This window comes from Nothobranchius furzeri, chromosome 6 (assembly GCF_043380555.1).
Source record: "Nothobranchius furzeri strain GRZ-AD chromosome 6, NfurGRZ-RIMD1, whole genome shotgun sequence".
NCBI lineage: Eukaryota > Metazoa > Chordata > Actinopteri > Cyprinodontiformes > Nothobranchiidae > Nothobranchius > Nothobranchius furzeri.
Window position 1 is genome coordinate 17,058,746 of NC_091746.1, and position 23,963 is coordinate 17,082,708.

Here is a 23,963-nt window from a genome sequence, read left to right on the forward strand (position 1 = left end):
GAGAAGCCCAAGCAAGACGCGCCCGGAGGAGCGTCTTGCCACATGTTAGCACTCGGTCTGACTGAGCGCCTCCAGGAGAGAGGCAAAAGCAAGACGCACCCCGAGAAGCGTCTTGCCACATGTCAACAATGAGTCTGACTGAGGGCCTCCAGGAGAGAAGCCCAAGCAAGACGCGTCCCGAGGAGTGTCTTGCCACATGTCAGCACTCGGTCTGACTGAACGCCTCCAGGAGAGAAGCCCCAGCAAGACGCGCTCCGAGGAGCGTCTTGCCACATGTAAGCACTGGGTCTGACTGAGCGCCTCCAGGAGAGAGGCCCCAGCAAGACGCGCCCCGAGGAGCGTCTTGCCTTATGTCAGCACTCGGTCTGACTGAGCGCCTCCAGGAGAGAGGCCCAAGCAAGACGCGCCCCGAGGAGCGTCTTGCCACATGTCAACAATGGGTCTGACTGAGGGCCTCCAGGAGAGAAGCCCAAGCAAGACGCGCCCCGAGGAGCGTCTTGCCACATGTCAACAATGGGTCTGACTGAGGGCCTCCAAGAGAGAAGGCCAAGCAAGACGCGCCCCGAGGAGCGTCTTGCACCATGTCAACACTGGGTCTGACTGAGCACCTCCAGGAGAGAGGCCCAAGCAAGACGCGCCCCGAGGAGCGTCTTGTCACATGTCACCACTGGGTCTGACTGAGCGCCTCCAGGAGAGAGGCCCAAGCAAAACGCGCCCCGAGGAGCGTCTTGCCACATGTCAACAATGAGTCTGACTGAGGGTCTCGAGGAGAGAAGCCCAAGCAAGACGCGCCCCGAGGAGCGTCTTGCCACATATCAACAATGGGTCTGACTGAGGGCCTCCATGAGAGAAGCCCAAGCAAGACGCGCCCCGAGGAGCGTCTTGTCACATGTCACCACTGGGTCTGACTGAGCGCCTCCTGGAGAGAGGCCCAAGCAAGATGCGCCCCGAGGAGCGTCTTGCCACATGTAAGCACTGGGTCTGACTGAGCGCCTCCAGGAGAGAGGCCCCAGCAAGACACGCCCCGAGGAGCATCTTGCCTTATGTAAGCACTCGGTCTGACTGAGCGCCTCCAGGAGAGAGGCCCAAGCAAGACGCGCCCCGAGGAGCGTCTTGCCACATGTAAGCACTGGGTCTGACTGAGCGCCTCCAGGAGAGAGGCCCCAGCAAGACGCGCCCCGAGGAGCGTCTTGCCACATGTCAGCACTCGGTCTGACTGAACGCCTCTAGGAGAGAGGCCCAAGCAAGACGCGCCCCGAGGAGCGTCTTGCCACATGTCAGCACTCGGTCTTACTGAGCGCCTCCAGGAGAGAGGCCCAAGCAAGACGGACCCCGAGGAGCGTCTTGACACATGTCAACACTGGGGCTGACAGAGGGCCTCCAGGAGAGAGGCCCAAGCAAGACGCTCCCCGAAGAGTGCCTTGCCACATGTCACCACTGGGTCTGACTGAGCGCCTCCAGGAGAGAGGCCCAAGCAAGACGCGCCCCGAGGAGCGTCATGCCACATGTCAGCACTCGGTCTGACTGAGCGCCTCCAGGAGAGTGGCCCAAGCAAGACGGACCCCGAGGAGCGTCTTGACACATGTCACCACTGGGTCAGACTGAGTGCCTCCAGGAGAGAGGCCCAAGCAAGACGCGCCCCGAGGAGCGTCTTGCCACGTGTCACCACTGGGTCTGATTGAGCGCCTCCAGGAGAGAGGCCACAGCAAGACGCGCCCCGAGGAGCATCTTGCCTTATGTCAGCACTCGGTCTGACTGAGCGCCTCCAGGAGAGAGGCCCAAGCAAGACGCGCCCTGAGGAGCATCTTGCCACATGTCAACAATGGGTCTGACAGAGGGCCCCCAGGAGAGAGGCCCAAGCAAGACGCGCCCCGAGGAGCGTCTTGCCACATGTCAACAATGGGTCTGACTGAGCGCCTCCAGGAGAGAAGCCAAAGCAAGACGCGCCCCGAGGAGCGTCTTGTCACATGTCAAAACTGGGTCTGACTGAGCGCCTCCAGGAGAGAAGCCCCAGCAAGACGCGCCCCGAGGAGCGTCTTGCCACATGTGACTACTCGGTCTGACTGTGCGCCTCCAGGAGAGAGGCCCAAGCAAGACGCGCCCCGAGGAGCGTCTTGCCACATGTCAACAATGGGTCTGACTGAGGGCCTCCAGGAGAGAAGCCCAAGCAACACGCGCCCCGAGGAGCGTCTTGCCACATGTCAGCACCCGGTCCGACTGAGCGCCTCCAGGAGAGAGGCCCAAGCAAGATGCTCCCCGAGGAGCGTCTTGCCACATGTCAACAATGGGTCCGACTGAGGGCCTCCAGGAGAGAAGCCCAAGCAAGACGCGCCCCGAGGAGCGTCATCCCACATGTCACTACTCGGTCTGACTGAGCGCCTCCAGGAGAGAGGTCCAAGCAAGACGCGCCCCGAGGAGCGTCTTGCCATATGTAAACACTGGGTCTGACAGAGGGTCTCCAGGAGAGAGGCCCAAGCAATACGCGCCCCGAGGAGCGTGTTGCCACATGTCACCACTGGGTCTGACTGAGCGCCTCCAGGAGAGAGGCCCAAGCAAGACGCGCCCCGAGGAGCATCTTGCCTTATGTCAGCACTCGGTCTGACTGAGCGCCTCCAGGAGAGAGGTCCAAGCAAGACGCGCCCCGAGGAGCGTCTTGCCATATGTAAACACTGGGTCTGACAGAGGGTCTCCAGGAGAGAGGCCCAAGCAATACGCGCCCCGAGGAGCGTCTTGCCACATGTCAACACTTGGTCTGACTGAGCGCCTCCAGGAGAGAGGCCCAAGGAAGACGCGCCCCGAGGAGCGTCTTGCCACTTGTCAACACTGGGTCTGACTCAGCGTCTCCAGGAGAGAGGCCCAAGCAAGACACGCCCCGAGGAGCGTCTTGCCACGTGTCAACACTGTGTCTGACTGAGCGCCTCCAGGAGAGAGGCCCAAGCAAGACGCGCCCCGAGGAGCGTCTTGCCACATGTCAGCACCCGGTCCGACTGAGCGCCTCCAGGAGAGAGGCCCAAGCAAGATGCGCCCCGAGGAGCGTCTTGCCACATGTCAACAATGGGTCCGACTGAGGGCCTCCAGGAGAGAAGCCCAAGCAAGACGCACCCCGAGGAGCGTCATCCCACATGTCACTACTCGGTCTGACTGAGCGCCTCCAGGAGAGAGGCCCAAGCAAGACGCGCCCTGAGGAGCGTCTTGCCATATGTAAACACTGGGTCTGACAGAGGGCCTCCAGGAGAGAGGCCCAAGCAATACGCGCCCCGAGGAGCGTGTTACCACATGTCACCACTGGGTCTGACTGAGCGCCTCCAGGAGAGAGGCCCAAGCAAGACGCGCCCCGAGGAGCGTCTTGCCACATGTCAACACTTGGTCTGACTGAGCGCCTCCAGGAGAGAGGCCCAAGCAAGACGCGCCCCGAGGAGCGTCTTGCCACATGTCAACAATGGGTCTGACTGAGGGCCTCCAGGAGAGAAGCCCAAGCAACACGCGCCCCGAGGAGCGTCTTGCCACATGTCAGCACCCGGTCCGACTGAGCGCCTCCAGGAGAGAGGCCCAAGCAAGATGCGCCCCGAGGAGCGTCTTGCCACATGTCAACAATGGGTCCGACTGAGGGCCTCCAGGAGAGAAGCCCAAGCAAGACGCACCCCGAGGAGCGTCATCCCACATGTCACTACTCGGTCTGACTGAGCGCCTCCAGGAGAGAGGCCCAAGCAAGACGCGCCCTGAGGAGCGTCTTGCCATATGTAAACACTGGGTCTGACAGAGGGCCTCCAGGAGAGAGGCCCAAGCAATACGCGCCCCGAGGAGCGTGTTACCACATGTCACCACTGGGTCTGACTGAGCGCCTCCAGGAGAGAGGCCCAAGCAAGACGCGCCCCGAGGAGCGTCTTGCCACATGTCAACACTTGGTCTGACTGAGCGCCTCCAGGAGAGAGGCCCAAGGAAGACACGCCCCGAGGAGCGTCTTGCCACGTGTCAACACTGGGTCTGACTGAGCGTCTCCAGGAGAGAGGCCAAAGCAAGAAGCGCCCTGAGGAGCGTCTTGCCACGTGTCACCACTGGGTCTGACTGAGGGCCTCCAGGAGAGAAGCCCAAGCAAGACGCGCCCCGAGGAGCCTCTTGCCACATGTCAGCACTCGGTCTGACTGAACGCCTCCAGGAGAGAAGCCCCAGCAAGACGCGCCCCGAGGAGCGTCTTGCCACATGTCAGCACTCTGTCTGACAGAACGCCTCCAGGAGAGAAGCCCCAGCAAGACACGCCCCGAGGAGCGTCTTGCCACGTGTCAGCACTCAGTCTGACTGAGCGCCTCCAGGAGAGAGGCCCAAGCAAGACGTGCCCCGAGGAGCGTCTTGCCACATATCAACAATGGGTCTGACTGAGGGCCTTCATGAGAGAAGCCCAAGCAAGACGCGCCCCGAGGAGCGTCCTGCCACATGTCAACAATGGGTCTGACTGAGGGCCTCCAGGAGAGAAGCCCAAGCAAGACGCCCCGCGAGGTGCGTCTTGCCACATGTCAGCACTCGGTCTGACTGAGCGCCTCCAGGAGAGAGGCCCAAGCAAGAAGCACCCGGAGGAGCGTCTTGCCACATGTCAACAATGGGTCTGACTGAGCGCCTCCAGGAGAGAGGCCCAAGCAAGACACGCCCCGAGGAGCGTCTTGCCACGTGTCAACACTGGGTCTGATTGAGGGCCTCCAGGAGAGAGGCCCAAGCAAGACGCGCCCCGAGGAGCGTCTTGCCACATGTCAACAATGGGTCTGACAGAGGGCCTCCAGGAGAGAGGCCCGAGCAATACGCGCCCCGAGGAGCGTGTTGCCACATGTCACCACTGGGTCTGACTGAGCGCCTCCAGGAGAGAGGCCCAAGCAAGTCACGCCCCGAGGAGCGTCTTGCCACGTGTCACCACTGGGTCTGATTGAGCGCCTCCAGGAGAGAGGCCCCAGCAAGACGCGCCCCGAGGAGCATCTTGCCTTATGTCAGCACTCGGTCTGACTAAGCGCCTCCAGGAGAGAGGCCCAAGCAAGACGCGCCCCGAGGAGCGTCTTGCCACATGTCAACAATGGGTCTGACAGAGGGCCTCCAGGAGAGAGGCCCAAGCAAGACGCGCCCCGAGGAGCATCTTGCCACATGTCACCTCTGGGTCTGACTGAGCGCCTCCAGGAGAGAGGCCCAAGCAAGACGCGCCCCGAGGAGCGTCTTGTCACATGTCAACACTGGGTCTGACTTAGCGCCTCCAGGAGAGAAGCCCCAGCAAGACGCGCCCCGAGGAGCGTCTTGCCACATGTCAGCACTCGGTCTGACTGAGCGCCTCCAGGAGAGAGGCCCAAGCAAGATGCGCCCCGAGGAGCGTCTTGCCACATGTAAACAATGGGTCTGACTGAGGGCCTCCAGGAGAGAAGCCCAAGCAAGACACGCCCCGAGGAGCGTCTTGCCACATGTCAGCACTCGGTCTGACTGAGCGCCTCCAGGAGAGAGGCCCAAGCAAGACGCGCCCCGAGGAGCGTCTTGCCACGTGTCAACACTGGGTCTGATTGAGGGCCTCCAGGAGAGAGGCCCAAGCAAGACGCGCCCCGAGGAGCGTCTTGCCACATGTCAACAATGGGTCTGACAGAGGGCCTCCAGGAGAGAGGCCCAAGCAATACGCGCCCCGAGGAGCGTGTTGCCACATGTCACCACTGGGTCTGACTGAGCACCTCCAGGAGAGAGGCCCAAGCAAGACGCGCCCCGAGGAGCGTCTTGACACGTGTCAACACTGTGTCTGACTGAGCGCCTCCAGGAGAGGCCCAAGCAAGACGCGCCCCGAGGAGCGTCTTGCCACATGTCGACAATGGGTCTGACAGAGGGCCTCCAGGAGAGAGGCCCAAGCAATACGCGCCCCGAGAGCGTGTTGCCACATGTCACCACTGGGTCTGACTGAGCGCCTCCAGGAGAGAGGCCCAAGCAAGACGCGCCCCGAGGAGCGTCTTGCCACATGTCAACACTTGGTCTGACTGAGCACCTCCAGGAGAGAGTCCCAAGCAAGACGCGCCCCGAGGAGCGTCTTGCCACGTGTCAACACTGTGTCTGACTGAGCGTCTCCAGGAGAGAGGCCCAAGCAAGACGCGCCCCGAGGAGCGTCTTGCCACGTGTCACCACTGGGTCTGGCTGAGCGCCTCCAGGAGAGAGGCCCAAGCAAAACGCGCCCCGAGGAGCGTCTTGCCACGTGTCACCACTGGGTCTGATTGAGCGCCTCCAGGAGAGAGGGCCCAGCAAGACGCGCCCCGAGGAGCATCTTGCCTTATGTCAGCACTCGGTCTGAATGAGCGCCTCCAGGAGAGAGGCCCAAGCAAGACGCGCCCCGAGGAGCGTCTTGCCACATGTCAACAATGGGTCTGACAGAGGGCCTCCAGGAGAGAGGCCCAAGCAAGACGCGCCCCGAGGAGCATCTTGCCACATGTCACCTCTGGGTCTGACTGAGCGCCTCCAGGAGAGAGGCCCAAGCAAGACGCGCCCCGAGGAGCGTCTTGTCACAAGTCAACACTGGGTCTGACTTAGCGCCTCCAGGAGAGAAGCCCCAGCAAGACGCGCCCCGAGGAGCGTCTTGCCACATGTCAGCACTCGGTCTGACTGAGCGCCTCCAGGAGAGAGGCCCAAGCAAGATGCGCCCCGAGGAGCGTCTTGCCACATGTAAACAATGGGTCTGAATGAGGGCCTCCAGGAGAGAAGCCCAAGCAAGACGCGCCCCGAGGAACGTCTTGCCACATGTCAACAATGGGTCTGACAGAGGGCCTCCAGGAGAGAGGCCCAAGCAATACGCGCCCCGAGGAGCGTGTTGCCACATGTCACCACTGGGTCTGACTGAGCGCCTCCAGGAGAGAGGCCCAAGCAAGACGCGCCCCGAGGAGCGTCTTGCTACATGTCAACACTTGGTCTGACTGAGCGCCTCCAGGAGAGAGTCCCAAGCAAGACGCGCCCCGAGGAGCGTTTTGCCACGTGTCAACACTGTGTCTGACTGAGCGTCTCCAGGAGAGAGGCCCAAGCAAGACGCGCCCCGAGGAGCGTCTTGCCACGTGTTACCACTGGGTCTGACTGAGTGCCTCCAGGAGAGAGGCCCAAGCAAGACGCGCCCCGAGGAGCGTCTTGCCACGTGTCACCACTGGGTCTGACAGAGCGCCTCCAGGAGAGAGGCCCAAGCAAGACGCGCCCCGAGGAGCGTCTTGTCACATGTCAACACTGGGTCTGACTGAGCGCTTCCAGGATAGAGGCCCAAGCAAGACGCGCCCCGAGGAGCGTCTTGTCACATGTCAACACTGGGTCTGACTGAGCGCCTCCAGGAGAGAGGCCCAAGCAAGACGCGCCCCGAGGAGCGTCTTGTCACATGTCAACACTGGGTCTGACTGAGCGCCTCCAGGAGAGAAGCCCCAGCAAGATGCGCCCCGAGGAGCGTCTTGCCACATGTCAGCACTCGGTCTGACTGAGCGCCTCCAGGAGAGAGGCCCAAGCAAGATGCGCCCCGAGGAGCGTCTTGCCACATGTAAACAATGGGTCTGACTGAGGGCCTCCAGGAGAGAAGCCCAAGCAAGACGCGCCCCGAGGAGCGTCTTGCCACATGTCAACACTGGGTCTGACTGAGCACCTCCAGTAGAGAGGCCCAAGCAAGACGCGCCCCGAGGAGCGTCTTGCCACATGTCAACACTGGGTCTGACTGAGCGCCTCCAGGAGAGAGGCCCAAGCAAGACGCGCCCGGAGGAGCGTCTTGCCACATGTCAACACTGGGTCTGACAGAGGGCCTCCAGGAGAAAGGCCCAAGCAAGATGCGCCCCAAGGAGCGTCTTGCCACATGTCAACAATGGGTCTGACTGAGGGCCTCCAGGAGAGAAGCCCAAGCAAGACGCGCCCCGAGGAGTGTCTTGCCACATGTCAGCACTCGGTCTGACTGAACGCCTCCAGGAGAGAAGCCCCAGCAAGACGCAACCCGAGGAGCGTCTTGCCACATGTCAGCACTCGGTCTGACTGAGCGCCTCCAGGAGAGAGGCCCAAGCAAGATGCACCCCGAGCAGCGTCTTGCCACATGTAAACAATGGGTCTGACTGAGGGCCTCCAGGAGAGAAGCCCAAGCAAGACGCGCCCCGAGGAGCGTCTTGCCACATGTCAGCACTCGGTCTGACTGCACGCCTCCAGGAGAGAAGCCCCAGCAAGACGCGCCGCGAGGAGCGTCTTGCCACATGTAAGCACTGGGTCTGCCTGAGCGCCTCCAGGAGAGAGGCCCCAGCAAGACGCGCCCCGAGAATCTTCTTGCCTTATGTCAGCACTCGGTCTGACTGAGCGCCTCCAGGAGAGAGGCCCAAGCAAGACGCGCCCCGAGGAGAGTCTTGCCACATGTCAACAATGGGTCTGACTGAGGGCCTCCAGGAGAGAAGCCCAAGCAAGACGCGCCCCGAGGAGCGTCTTGCCACATGTCAACAATGGGTCTGACTGAGGGCCTCCAGGAGAGAAGCCCAAGCAAGACGCGCCCCGAGGAGCGTCTTGCCACATGTCAACAATGAGTCTCACTGAGGGCCTCGAGGAGAGAAGCCCAAGCAAGACGCGTCCCGAGGAGCGTCTTGCCACATGTCGGCACTCGGTCTGACTGAACGCCTCTAGGAGAGAAGCCCCAGTTAGACGCGCCCCGAGGAGCGTCTTGCCACATATCAACAATGGGTCTGACTGAGGGCCTCCATGAGAGAAGACCAAGCAAGACGCGCCCCGAGGAGCGTCTCTTCACATGTCACCACTGGGTCTTACTGAGCGCCTCCTGGAGAGAGGCCCAAGCAAGACGCGCCCCGAGGAGCGTCTTGCCACATGTAAGCACTGGGTCTGACTGAGCGCCTCCAGGAGAGAGGCCCCAGCAAGACGCGCCCCGAGGAGCGTCTTGCCACATGTCAACAATGAGTCTCACTGAGGGCCTCGAGGAGAGAAGCCCAAGCAAGACGCGTCCCGAGGAGCGTCTTGCCACATGTCGGCACTCGGTCTGACTGAACGCCTCTAGGAGAGAAGCCCCAGCTAGACGCGCCCCGAGGAGCGTCTTGCCACATATCAACAATGGGTCTGACTGAGGGCCTCCAGGAGAGAAGCCCAAGCAAGACGCGCCCCGAGGAGCGTCTTGCCACATGTTAGCACTCGGTCTGACTGAGCGCCTCCAGGAGAGAGGCCCAAGCAAGACGCACCCCGATGAGCGTCTTGCCACATGTCAACAATGGGTCTGACTGAGGGCCTCCAGGAGAGAAGCCCAAGCAAGACGCGCCCCGAGGAGCGTCTTGCCACATGTAAGCACTGGGTCTGACTGAGCGCCTCCAGGAGAGAGGCCCCAGCAAGACGCGCCCCGAGGAGCGTCTTGCCACATGTCAGCACTGGGTCTGACTTAGCGCCTCCAGGAGAGAAGCCCCAGCAAGACGTGCCCCGAGGAGCGTCTTGCCACATGTCAGCACTTGGTCTGACTGAGCGCCTCCAGGAGAGAGGCCCAAGCAAGATGCGCCCCGAGGAGCGTCTTGCCACATGTAAACAATGGGTCTGAATGAGGGCCTCCAGGAGAGAAGCCCAAGCAAGACGCGCCCCGAGGAACGTCTTGCCACATGTCAACAATGGGTCTGACAGAGGGCCTCCAGGAGAGAGGCCCAAGCAATACGCGCCCCGAGGAGCGTGTTGCCACATGTCACCACTGGGTCTGACTGAGCGCCTCCAGGAGAGAGGCCCAAGCAAGACGCGCCCCGAGGAGCGTCTTGCTACATGTCAACACTTGGTCTGACTGAGCGCCTCCAGGAGAGAGTCCCAAGCAAGACGCGCCCCGAGGAGCGTCTTGCCACGTGTCAACACTGTGTCTGACTGAGCGTCTCCAGGAGAGAGGCCCAAGCAAGACGCGCCCCGAGGAGCGTCTTGCCACGTGTTACCACTGGGTCTGACTGAGTGCCTCCAGGAGAGAGAACCAAGCAAGACGCGCCCCGAGGAGCGTCTTGCCACGTGTCACCACTGGGTCTGACAGAGCGCCTCCAGGAGAGAGGCCCAAGCAAGACGCGCCCCGAGGAGCGTCTTGTCACATGTCAACACTGGGTCTGACTGAGCGCCTCCAGGATAGAGGCCCAAGCAAGACGCGCCCCGAGGAGCGTCTTGTCACATGTCAACACTGGGTCTGACTGAGCGCCTCCAGGAGAGAGGCCCAAGCAAGACGCGCCCCGAGGAGCGTCTTGTCACATGTCAACACTGGGTCTGACTGAGCACCTCCAGGAGAGAAGCCCCAGCAAGATGCGCCCCGAGGAGCGTCTTGCCACATGTCAGCACTCGGTCTGACTGAGCGCCTCCAGGAGAGAGGCCCAAGCAAGATGCGCCCCGAGGAGCGTCTTGCCACATGTAAACAATGGGTCTGACTGAGGGCCTCCAGGAGAGAAGCCCAAGCAAGACGCGCCCCGAGGAGCGTCTTGCCACATGTCAACACTGGGTCTGACTGAGCACCTCCAGTAGAGAGGCCCAAGCAAGACGCGCCCCGAGGAGCGTCTTGCCACATGTCAACACTGGGTCTGACTGAGCGCCTCCAGGAGAGAGGCCCAAGCAAGACGCGCCCGGAGGAGCGTCTTGCCACATGTCAACACTGGGTCTGACAGAGGGCCTCCAGGAGAGAGGCCCAAGCAAGATGCGCCCCAAGGAGCGTCTTGCCACATGTCAACAATGAGTCCGACTGAGGGCCTCCAGGAGAGAAGCCCAACCAAGACGCGCCCCGAGGAGTGTCTTGCCACATGTCAGCACTCGGTCTGACTGAGCGCCTCCAGGAGAGAGGCCCAAGCAAGATGCGCCCCGAGGAGCGTCTTGCCACATGTCAACAATGGGTCTGACTGAGGGCCTCCAGGAGAGAAGCCCAAGCAAGACGCGCCCCGAGGAGTGTCTTGCCACATGTCAGCACTCGGTCTGACTGAACGCCTCCAGGAGAGAAGCCCCAGCAAGACGCAACCCGAGGAGCGTCTTGCCACATGTCAGCACTCGGTCTGACTGAGCGCCTCCAGGAGAGAGGCCCAAGCAAGATGCACCCCGAGCAGCGTCTTGCCACATGTAAACAATGGGTCTGACTGAGGGCCTCCAGGAGAGAAGCCCAAGCAAGACGCGCCCCGAGGAGCGTCTTGCCACATGTCAGCACTCGGTCTGACTGCACGCCTCCAGGAGAGAAGCCCCAGCAAGACGCGCCCCGAGGAGCGTCTTGCCACATGTAAGCACTGGGTCTGCCTGAGCGCCTCCAGGAGAGAGGCCCCAGCAAGACGCGCCCCGAGGAGCGTCTTGCCTTATGTCAGCACTCGGTCTTACTGAGCGCCTCCAGGACAGAGGCCCAAGCAAGACGCGCCCCGAGGAGCGTCTTGCCACATGTCAACAATGGGTCTGACTGAGGGCCTCCAGGAGAGAAGCCCAAGCAAGACGCGCCCCGAGGAGCGTCTTGCCACATGTCAACAATGGGTCTGACTGAGGGCCTCCAGGAGAGAAGCCCAAGCAAGACGCGCCCCGAGGAGCGTCTTGCCACATGTCAACAATGGGTCTGACTGAGGGCCTCCAAGAGAGAAGCCCAAGCAAGATGGGCCCCGAGGAGCGTCTTGCACCATGTCAACACTGGGTCTGACTGAGCACCTCCAGGAGAGAGGCCCAAGCAAGACTCGCCCCGAGGAGCGTCTTGCCACATATCAACAATGGGTCTGACTGAGGGCCTCCATGAGAGAAGCCCAAGCAAGACGCACCCCGAGGAGCGTCTTGTCACATGTCACCACTGGGTCTGACTGAGCGCCTCCAGGAGAGAGGCCCAAGCAAGACGCGCCCAGAGGAGCGTCTTGTCACATGTCACCACTGGGTCTGACTGAGCGCCTCCAGGAGAGAGGCCCAAGCAAAACGCGCCCCGAGGAGCGTCTTGCCACATGTCAACAATGAGTCTCACTGAGGGCCTCGAGGAGAGAAGCCCAAGCAAGACGCGTCTCGAGGAGCGTCTTGCCACATGTCGGCACTTGGTCTGACTGAACGCCTCTAGGAGAGAAGCCCCAGCTAGACGCACCCCGAGGAGCGTCTTGCCACATATCAACAATGGGTCTGACTGAGGGCCTCCATGAGAGAAGACCAAGCAAGACGCGCCCCGAGGAGCGTCTTGTCACATGTCACCACTGGGTCTGACTGAGCGCCTCCTGGAGAGAGGCCCAAGCAAGACGCGCCCCGAGGAGCGTCTTGCCACATGTAAGCACTGGGTCTGACTGAGCGCCTCCAGGAGAGAGGCCCCAGCAAGACGCGCCCCGAGGAGCGTCTTGCCACATGTCAACAATGAGTCTCACTGAGGGCCTCGAGGAGAGAAGCCCAAGCAAGACGCGTCCCGAGGAGCGTCTTGCCACATGTCGGCACTCGGTCTGACTGAACGCCTCTAGGAGAGAAGCCCCAGCTAGACGCGCACCGAGGAGCGTCTTGCCACATATCAACAATGGGTCTGACTGAGGGCCTCCAGGAGAGAGGCCCAAGAAAGACGCGCCCCGAGGAGCGTCATGCCACATGTCACTACTCGGTCTGACTGAGCGTCTCCAGGAGAGAGGCCCAAGCAAGACGTCCCCGAGGAGCGTCTTGCCACATGTCACCTCTGGGTCTGACAGAGCGCCTCCAGGAGAGAGGCCCAAGCAAGACGCGCCCCGAGGAGCGTCTTGTCACATGTCAACACTGGGTCTGACTGAGCGCCTCCAGGAGAGAAGCCCCAGCAAAATGCGCCCCGAGGAGCGTCTTGCCACATGTCAGCACTCGGTCTGACTGAGCGCCTCCAGGAGAGAGGCCCAAGCAAGATGCGCCCCGAGGAGCGTCTTGCCACATTTAAGCAATGGGTCTGACTGAGGGCCTCCAGGAGAGAAGCCCAAGCAAGACGCGCCCCGAGGAGCGTCTTGCCACATGTTAGCACTCGGTCTGACTGAGCGCCTCCAGGAGAGAAGCCCAAGCAAGACGCACCCCGATGAGCGTCTTGCCACATGTCAACAATGGGTCTGACTGAGGGCCTCCAGGAGAGAAGCCCAAGCAAGACGCGCCCCGAGGAGCGTCTTGCCACATGTCAACACTGGGTCTGACTGAGCACCTCCAGTAGAGAGGCCCAAGCAAGACGCGCCCCGAGGAGCGTCTTGCCACATGTCAACACTGGGTCTGACAGAGGGCCTCCAGGAGAGAGGCCCAAGCAAGATGCGCCCCGAGGAGCGTCTTGCCACATGTCAACAATGAGTCTCACTGAGGGCCTCGAGGAGAGAAGCCCAAGCAAGACGCGTCTCGAGGAGCGTCTTGCCACATGTCGGCACTTGGTCTGACTGAACGCCTCTAGGAGAGAAGCCCCAGCTAGACGCGCCCCGAGGAGCGTCTTGCCACATATCAACAATGGGTCTGACTGAGGGCCTCCATGAGAGAAGACCAAGCAAGACGCGCCCCGAGGAGCGTCTTGTCACATGTCACCACTGGGTCTGACTGAGCGCCTCCTGGAGAGAGGCCCAAGCAAGACGCGCCCCGAGGAGCGTCTTGCCACATGTAAGCACTGGGTCTGACTGAGCGCCTCCAGGAGAGAGGCCCCAGCAAGACGCGCCCCGAGGAGCGTCTTGCCACATGTCAACAATGAGTCTCACTGAGGGCCTCGAGGAGAGAAGCCCAAGCAAGACGCGTCCCGAGGAGCGTCTTGCCACATGTCGGCACTCGGTCTGACTGAACGCCTCTAGGAGAGAAGCCCCAGCTAGACGCGCACCGAGGAGCGTCTTGCCACATATCAACAATGGGTCTGACTGAGGGCCTCCAGGAGAGAGGCCCAAGAAAGACGCGCCCCGAGGAGCGTCATGCCACATGTCACTACTCGGTCTGACTGAGCGTCTCCAGGAGAGAGGCCCAAGCAAGACGTCCCCGAGGAGCGTCTTGCCACATGTCACCTCTGGGTCTGACAGAGCACCTCCAGGAGAGAGGCCCAAGCAAGACGCGCCCCGAGGAGCGTCTTGTCACATGTCAACACTGGGTCTGACTGAGCGCCTCCAGGAGAGAAGCCCCAGCAAAATGCGCCCCGAGGAGCGTCTTGCCACATGTCAGCACTCGGTCTGACTGAGCGCCTCCAGGAGAGAGGCCCAAGCAAGATGCGCCCCGAGGAGCGTCTTGCCACATTTAAGCAATGGGTCTGACTGAGGGCCTCCAGGAGAGAAGCCCAAGCAAGACGCGCCCCGAGGAGCGTCTTGCCACATGTTAGCACTCGGTCTGACTGAGCGCCTCCAGGAGAGAAGCCCAAGCAAGACGCACCCCGATGAGCGTCTTGCCACATGTCAACAATGGGTCTGACTGAGGGCCTCCAGGAGAGAAGCCCAAGCAAGACGCGCCCCGAGGAGCGTCTTGCCACATGTCAACACTGGGTCTGACTGAGCACCTCCAGTAGAGAGGCCCAAGCAAGACGCGCCCCGAGGAGCGTCTTGCCACATGTCAACACTGGGTCTGACAGAGGGCCTCCAGGAGAGAGGCCCAAGCAAGATGCGCCCCGAGGAGCGTCTTGCCACATGTCAACAATGAGTCTGACTGAGGGCCTCCAGGAGAGAAGCCCAAGCAAGACGCGCCCCGAGGAGTGTCTTGCCACATGTCAGCACTCGGTCTGACTGAGCGCCTCCAGGAGAGAGGCCCAAGCAAGATGCGCCCCGAGGAGCGTCTTGCCACATGTCAACAATGGGTCTGACTGAGGGCCTCCAGGAGAGAAGCCCAAGCAAGACGCGCCCCGAGGAGTGTCTTGCCACTTGTCAGCACTCGGTCTGACTGAACGCCTCCAGGAGAGAAGCCCCAGCAAGACGCACCCCGAGGAGTGTCTTGCCACATGTCAGCACTCGGTCTGACTGAGCGCCTCCAGGAGAGAGGCCCAAGCAAGATGCACCCCGAGCAGCGTCTTGCCACATGTACACAATGGGTCTGACTGAGGGCCTCCAGGAGAGAAGCCCAAGCAAGACGCGCCCCGAGGAGCGTCTTGCCACATGTCAGCACTCGGTCTGACTGAACGCCTCCAGGAGAGAAGCCCCAGCAAGACGCGCCCCGAGGAGCGTCTTGCCACATGTAAGCACTGGGTCTGACTGAGCGCCTCCAGGAGAGAGGCCCCAGCAAGACGCGCCCCGAGGAGCGTCTTGCCACATGTAAGCACTCGGTCTGACTGAACGCCTCTAGGAGAGAGGCCCAAACAAGACGCGCCCCGAGGAGCGTCTTGCCACATGTCAGCACTCGGTCTGACTGAGCGCCTCCAGGAGAGAGGCCAAAGCAAGACGGACCCCGAGGAGCGTCTTGACACATGTCAACACTGGGGCTGACAGAGGGCCTCCAGGACAGAGGCCCAAGCAAGACGCTCCCCGAAGAGTGTCTTGCCACATGTCACCACTGGGTCTGACTGAGCGCCTCCAGGAGAGAGGCCCAAGAAAGACGCGCCCCGAGGAGCGTCATGCCACATGTCACTACTCGGTCTGACTGAGCGTCTCCAGGAGAGAGGCCCAAGCAAGACGGGCCCCGAGGAGCGTCTTGCCACGTGTCACCACTGGGTCTGACTGAGTGCCTCCAGGAGAGAGGCCCAAGCAAGACACGCCCCGAGGAGCGTCTTGCCACGTGTCACCACTGGGTCTGATTGAGCGCCTCCAGGAGAGAGGCCACAGCAAGACGCGCCCCGAGGAGCATCTTGCCTTATGTCAGCACTCGGTCTGACTGAGCGCCTCCAGGAGAGAGGCCCAAGCAAGACGCGGCCCGAGGAGCATCTTGCCAAATGTCAACAATGGGTCTGACAGAGGGCCCCCAGGAGAGAGGCCCAAGCAAGACGCGCCCCGAGGAGCGTCTTGCCACATGTCAACAATGGGTCTGACTGAGCGCCTCCAGGAGAGAAGCCCAAGCAAGACGCGCCCCGAGGAGCGTCTTGTCACATGTCAACACTGGGTCTGACTGAGCGCCTCCAGGAGAGAAGCCCCAGCAAGACGCGCCCCGAGGAGCGTCTTGCCACATGTGACTACTCGGTCTGACTGTGCGCCTCCAGGAGAGAGGCCCAAGCAAGACGCGCCCCGAGGAGCGTCTTGCCACATGTAAACAATGGGTCTGACTGAGGGCCTCCAGGAGAGAAGCCCAAGCAACACGCGCCCCGAGGAGCGTCTTGCCACATGTCAGCACCCGGTCCGACTGAGTGCCTCCAGGAGAGAGGCCCAAGCAAGATGCGCCCCGAGGAGCGTCTTGCCACATGTCAACAATGGGTCCGACTGAGGGCCTCCAGGAGAGAACCCCAAGCAAGACGCGCCCCGAGGAGCGTCATCCCACATGTCACTACTCGGTCTGACTGAGCGCCTCCAGGAGAGAGGCCCAAGCAAGACGCGCCCCGAGGAGCGTCTTGCCATATGTAAACACTGGATCTGACAGAGGGCCTCCAGGAGAGAGGCCCAAGCAATACGCGCCCCGAGGAGCGTGTTGCCACATGTCACCACTGGGTCTGACTGAGTGCCTCCAGGAGAGAGGCCCAAGCAAGACGTGCCCCGAGGAGCGTCTTGCCACATGTCAACACTTGGTCTGACTGAGCGCCTCCAGGAGAGAAGCCCAAGCAAGACGCGCCCCGAGGAGCGTCTTGCACCATGTCAACACTGGGTCTGACTGAGCACCTCCAGGAGAGAGGCCCAAGCAAGACTCGCCCCGAGGAGCGTCTTGCCACATATCAACAATGGGTCTGACTGAGGGCCTCCATGAGAGAAGCCCAAGCAAGAAGCGCCCCGAGGAGCGTCTTGTCACATGTCACCACTGGGTCTGACTGAGCGCCTCCAGGAGAGAGGCCCAAGCAAGACGCGCCCAGAGGAGCGTCTTGTCACATGTCACCACTGGGTCTGACTGAGCGCCTCCAGGAGAGAGGCCCAAGCAAAACGCGCCCCGAGGAGCGTCTTGCCACATGTCAACAATGAGTCTCACTGAGGGCCTCGAGGAGAGAAGCCCAAGCAAGACGCGTCCCGAGGAGCGTCTTGCCACATGTCGGCACTCGGTCTGACTGAACGCCTCTAGGAGAGAAGCCCCAGCTAGACGCGCCCCGAGGAGCGTCTTGCCACATATCAACAATGGGTCTGACTGAGGGCCTCCATGAGAGAAGCCCAAGCAAGACGCTCCCCGAGGAGCGTCTTGTCACATGTCACCACTGGGTCTGACTGAGCGCCTCCTGGAGAGAGGCCCAAGCAAGACGCGCCCCGAGGAGCGTCTTGCCACATGTAAGCACTGGGTCTGACTGAGCCCTTCCAGGAGAGAGGCCCCAGCAAGACGCACCCCGAGGAGCGTCTTGCCACATGTAAGCACTGGGTCTGACTGAGCGCCTCCAGGAGAGAGGCCCCAGCAAGACGCGCCCCGAGGAGCGTCTTGCCACGTGTCACCACTGGGTCTGATTGAGCGCCTCCAGGAGAGAGGCCACAGCAATACGCGCCCCGAGGAGCATCTTGCCTTATGTCAGCACTCGGTCTGACTGAGCGCCTCCAGGAGAGAGGCCCAAGCAAGACGCGCCCCGAGGAGCATCTTGCCACATGTCAACAATGGGTCTGACAGAGGGCCCCCAGGAGAGAGGCCCAAGCAAGACGCGCCCCGAGGAGCGTCTTGCCACATGTCAACAATGGGTCTGACTGAGCGCCTCCAGGAGAGAAGCCCAAGCAAGACGCGCCCCGAGGAGCGTCTTGTCACATGTCAACACTGGGTCTGACTGAGCGCCTCCAGGAGAGAAGCCCCAGCAAGACGCGCCCCGAGGAGCGTCTTGCCACATGTGACTACTCGGTCTGACTGTGCGCCTCCAGGAGAGAGGCCCAAGCAAGACGCGCCCCGAGGAGCGTCTTGCCACATGTCAACAATGGGTCTGACTGAGGGCCTCCAGGAGAGAAGCCCAAGCAACACGCGCCCCGAGGAGCGTCTTGCCACATGTCAGCACCCGGTCCGACTGAGCGCCTCCAGGAGAGAGGCCCAAGCAAGATGCGCCCCGAGGAGCGTCTTGCCACATGTCAACAATGGGTCCGACTGAGGGCCTCCAGGAGAGAACCCCAAGCAAGACGCGCCCCGAGGAGCGTCATCCCACATGTCACTACTCAGTCTGACTGAGCGCCTCCAGGAGAGAGGCCCAAGCAAGACGCGCCCCGAGGAGCGTCTTGCCATATGTAAACACTGTATCTGACAGAGGGCCTCCAGGAGAGAGGCCCAAGCAATACGCGCCCCGAGGAGCGTTTTGCCACATGTCACCACTGGGTCTGACTGAGCGCCTCCAGGAGAGAGGCCCAAGCAAGACGCGCCCCGAGGAGCGTCTTGCCACATGTCAACACTTGGTCTGACTGAGCGCCTCCAGGAGAGAAGCCCAAGGAAGAAGCGCCCCGAGGAGCGTCTTGCCACGTGTCAACACTGGATCTGACTGAGCGTCTCCAGGAGAGAGGACCAAGCAAGACGCGCCCTGAGGAGCGTCTTGCCACGTGTCACCACTGGGTCTGACTGAGGGCCTCCAGGAGAGAAGCCCAAGCAAGACGCGCCCCGAGGAGCCTCTTGCCACATGTCAGCACTCGGTCTGTCTGAACGCCTCCAGGAGAGAAGCCCCAGCAAGACGCGCCCCGAGGAGCGTCTTGCCACATGTCAGCACTCGGTCTGACAGAACGCCTCCAGGAGAGAAACCCCAGCAAGACACGCCCCGAGGAGCGTCTTGCCACATGTCAGCACTCAGTCTGACTGAGCGCCTCCAGGAGAGAGGCCCAAGCAAGACGCGCCCCGAGGAGTGTCTTGCCACATATCAACAATGGGTCTGACTGAGGGCCTTCATGAGAGAAGCCCAAGCAAGACGCGCCCCGAGGAGCGTCTTGCCACATGTCAACAATGGGTCTGACTGAGGGCCTCCAGGAGAGAAGCCCAAAAAAGACGCGCCCCGAGGAGCGTCTTGCCACATGTCAGCACTCGGTCTGACTGAGCGCCTCCAGGAGAGAGGCCCAAGCAAGACGCACCCCGAGGAGTGTCTTGACACATGTCGACAATGGGTCTGACAGTGGGCCTCCAGGAGAGAGGCCCAAGCAATACGCGCCCCGAGGAGCGTGTTGCCACATGTCACCACTGGGTCTGACTGAGCGCCTCCAGGAGAGAGTCCCAAGCAAGACGCGCCCCGAGGAGCGTCTTGCCACGTGTCAACACTGTGTCTGACTGAGCGTCTCCAGGAGAGAGGCCCAAGCAAGACGCGCCCCGAGGAGCGTCTTGCCACCTGTCACCACTGGGTCTGACTGAGCGCCTCCAGGAGAGAGGCCCAAGCAAGACGCGCCCCGAGGAGCGTCTTGCCACGTGTCACCACTGGGTCTGATTGAGCGCCTCCAGGAGAGAGGGCCCAGCAAGACGCGCCCCGAGGAGCATCTTGCCTTATGTCAGCACTCGGTCTGAATGAGCGCCTCCAGGAGAGAGGCCCAAGCAAGACGCGCCCCGAGGAGCGTCTTGCCACATGTCAACAATGGGTCTGACAGAGGGCCTCCAGGAAAGAGGCCCAAGCAAGACGCGCCCCGAGGAGCATCTTGCCACATGTCACCTCTGGGTCTGACTGAGCGCCTCCAGGAGAGAGGCCCAAGCAAGACGCGCCCCGAGGAGCGTCTTGTCACATGTCAACACTGGGTCTGACTTAGCGCCTCCAGGAGAGAAGCCCCAGCAAGACGCGCCCCGAGGAACGTCTTGCCACATGTCAGCACTCGGTCTGACTGAGCGCCTCCAGGAGAGAGGCCCAAGCAAGATGCGCCCCGAGGAGCGTCTTGCCACATGTAAACAATGGGTCTGAATGAGGGCCTCCAGGAGAGAAGCCCAAGCAAGACGCACCCCGAGGAACGTCTTGCCACATGTCAACAATGGGTCTGACAGAGGGCCTCCAGGAGAGAGGCCCAAGCAATACACGCCCCGAGGAGCGTGTTGCCACATGTCACCACTGGGTCTGACTGAGCGCCTCCAGGAGAGAGGCCCAAGCAAGACGCGCCCCGAGGAGCGTCTTGCTACGTGTCAACACTTGGTCTGACTGAGCGCCTCCAGGAGAGAGTCCCAAGCAAGACGCGCCCCGAGGAGCGTCTTGCCACGTGTCAACACTGTGTCTGACTGATCGTCTCCAGGAGAGAGGCCCAAGCAAGACGCGCCCCGAGGAGCGTCTTGCCACGTGTTACCACTGGGTCTGACTGAGTGCCTCCAGGAGAGAGGCCCAAGCAAGACGCGCCCCGAGGAGCGTCTTGCCACGTGTCACCACTGGGTCTGACAGAGCGCCTCCAGGAGAGAGGCCCAAGCAAGACGCGCCCCGAGGAGCGTCTTGTCACATGTCAACACTGGGTCTGACTGAGCGCCTCCAGGATAGAGGCCCAAGCAAGACGCGCCCTGAGGAGCGTCTTGTCACATGTCAACACTGGGTCTGACAGAGCGCCTCCAGGAGAGAGGCCCAAGCAAGACGCGCCCCGAGGAGCGTCTTGTCACATGTCAACACTGGGTCTGACTGAGCGCCTCCAGGAGAGAAGCCCCAGCAAGATGCGCCCCGAGGAGCGTCTTGCCACATGTCAGCACTCGGTCTGACTGAGCGCCTCCAGGAGAGAGGCCCAAGCAAGACGCGCCCGGAGGAGCGTCTTGCCACATGTCAACACTGGGTCTGACAGAGGGCCTCCAGGAGAGAGGCCCAAGCAAGATGCGCCCCGAGGAGCATCTTGCCACATGTCAACAATGAGTCTGACTGAGGGCCTCCAGGAGAGAAGCCCAAGCAAGACGCGCCCCGAGGAGTGTCTTGCCACATGTCAGCACTCGGTCTGACTGAGCGCCTCCAGGAGAGAGGCCCAAGCAAGATGCGCCCCGAGGAGCGTCTTGCCACATGTCAACAATGGGTCTGACTGAGGGCCTCCAGGAGAGAAGCCCAAGCAAGACGCGCCCCGAGGAGTGTCTTGCCACATGTCAGCACTCGGTCTGACTGAACGCCTCCAGGAGAGAAGCCCCAGCAAGACGCACCCCGAGGAGCGTCTTGCCACATGTCAGCACTCGGTCTGACTGAGCGCCTCCAGGAGAGAGGCCCAAGCAAGATGCACCCCGAGCAGCGTCTTGCCACATGTAAACAATGGGTCTGACTGAGGGCCTCCAGGAGAGAAGCCCAAGCAAGACGCGCCCCGAGGAGCGTCTTGCCACATGTCAGCACTCGGTCTGACTGAACGCCTCCAGGAGAGAAGCCCCAGCAAGACGCGCCCCGAGGAGCGTCTTGCCACATGTAAGCACTGGGTCTGCCTGAGCGCCTCCAGGAGAGAGGCCCCAGCAAGACGCGCCCCGAGGAGCGTCTTGCCTTATGTCAGCACTCGGTCTGACTGAGCGCCTCCAGGAGAGAGGCCCAAGCAAGACGCGCCCCGAGGAGCGTCTTGCCACATGTCAACAATGGGTCTGACTGAGGGCCTCCAGGAGAGAAGCCCAAGCAAGACGCGCCCCGAGGAGCGTCTTGCCACATGTCAACAATGGGTCTGACTGAGGGCCTCCAGGAGAGAAGCCCAAGCAAGACGCGCCCTGAGGAGCGTCTTGCCACATGTCAACAATGGGTCTGACTGAGGGCCTCCAAGAGAGAAGCCCAAGCAAGACGGGCCCCGAGGAGCGTCTTGCACCATGTCAACACTGGGTCTGACTGAGCACCTCCAGGAGAGAGGCCCAAGCAAGACTCGCCCCGAGGAGCGTCTTGCCACATATCAACAATGGGTCTGACTGAGGGCCTCCATGAGAGAAGCCCAAGCAAGACGCACCCCGAGGAGCGTCTTGTCACATGTCACCACTGGGTCTGACTGAGCACCTCCAGTAGAGAGGCCCAAGCAAGACGCGCCCGGAGGAGCGTCTTGCCACATGTCAACACTGGGTCTGACAGAGGGCCTCCAGGAGAGAGGCCCAAGCAAGATGCGCCCCGAGGAGCATCTTGCCACATGTCAACAATGAGTCTGACTGAGGGCCTCCAGGAGAGAAGCCCAAGCAAGACGCGCCCCGAGGAGTGTCTTGCCACATGTCAGCACTCGGTCTGACTGAGCGCCTCCAGGAGAGAGGCCCAAGCAAGATGCGCCCCGAGGAGCGTCTTGCCACATGTCAACAATGGGTCTGACTGAGGGCCTCCAGGAGAGAAGCCCAAGCAAGACGCGCCCGGAGGAGTGTCTTGCCACATGTCAGCACTCGGTCTGACTGAACGCCTCCAGGAGAGAAGCCCCAGCAAGACGCACCCCGAGGAGCGTCTTGCCACATGTCAGCACTCAGTCTGACTGAACGCCTCCAGGAGAGAAGCCCCAGCAAGACGCGCCCCGAGGAGCGTCTTGCCACATGTAAGCACTGGGTCTGCCTGAGCGCCTCCAGGAGAGAGGCCCCATCAAGACGCGCCCCGAGGAGCGTCTTGCCTCATGTCAGCACTCGGTCTGACTGAGCGCCTCCAGGAGAGAGGCCCAAGCAAGACGCGCCCCGAGGAGCGTCTTGCCACATGTCAACAATGGGTCTGACTGAGGGCCTCCAGGAGAGAAGCCCAAGCAAGACGCGCCCCGAGGAGCGTCTTGCCACATGTCAACAATGGGTCTGACTGAGGGACTCCAGGAGAGAAGCCCAAGCAAGACGCGCCCCGAGGAGCTTCTTGCCACATGTCAACAATGGGTCTGACTGAGGGCCTCCAAGAGAGAAGCCCAAGCAAGACGGGCCCCGAGGAGCGTCTTGCACCATGTCAACACTGGGTCTGACTGAGCACCTCCAGGAGAGAGGCCCAAGCAAGACTCGCCCCGAGGAGCGTCTTGCCACATATCAACAATGGGTCTGACTGAGGGCCTCCATGAGAGAAGCCCAAGCAAGACGCACCCCGAGGAGCGTCTTGTCACATGTCACCACTGGGTCTGACTGAGCGCCTCAAGGAGAGAGGCCCAAGCAAGACGCGCCCCGAGGAGCGTCTTGCCACATGTCAACAATGAGTCTGACTGAGGGCCTCCATGAGAGAAGCCCAAGCAAGACGCGCCCCGAGGAGCGTCTTGTCACATGTCACCACTGGGTCTGACTGAGCGCCTCCTGGAGAGAGGCCCAAGCAAGACGCGCCCCGAGGAGCGTCTTGCCACATGTAAGCACTGGGTCTGACTGAGCGCCTCCAGGAGAGAGGCCCCAGCAAGACGCGCCCCGAGGAGCGTCTTGCCACATGTCAACAATGAGTCTCACTGAGGGCCTCGAGGAGAGAAGCCCAAGCAAGACGCGTCCCGAGGAGCGTCTTGCCACATGTCGGCACTCGGTCTGACTGAACGCCTCTAGGAGAGAAGCCCCAGCTAGACGCGCCCCGAGGAGCGTCTTGCCACATATCAACAATGGGTCTGACTGAGGGCCTCCAGGAGAGAAGCCCAAGCAAGACGCGCCCCGAGGAGCGTCTTGCCACATGTTAGCACTCGGTCTGACTGAGCGCCTCCAGGAGAGAGGCCCAAGCAAGACGCACCCCGATGAGCGTCTTGCCACATGTCAACAATGGGTCTGAGTGAGGGCCTCCAGGAGAGAAGCCCAAGCAAGACGCGCCCCGAGGAGCGTCTTGCCACATGTAAGCACTGGGTCTGACTGAGCGCCTCCAGGAGAGAGGCCCCAGCAAGACGCGCCCCGAGGAGCGTCTTGCCACATGTCAGCACTCGGTCTGACTGAACGCCTGTAGGAGAGAGGCCCAAGCAAGACGCGCCCCGAGGAGCGTCTTGCCACATGTCAGCACTCGGTCTGACTGAGCGCCTCCAGGAGAGAGGCAAAAGCAAGACGGACCCCGAGGAGCGTCTTGACACATGTCAACACTGGGGCTGACAGAGGGCCTCCAGGACAGAGGCCCAAGAAAGATGCGCCCCGAGGAGCGTCATGCCACATGTCACTACTCGGTCTGACTGAGCGTCTCCAGGAGAGAGGCCCAAGCAAGACGTCCCCGAGGAGCGTCTTGCCACATGTCACCTCTGGGTCTGACAGAGCGCCTCCAGGAGAGAGGCCCAAGCAAGACGCGC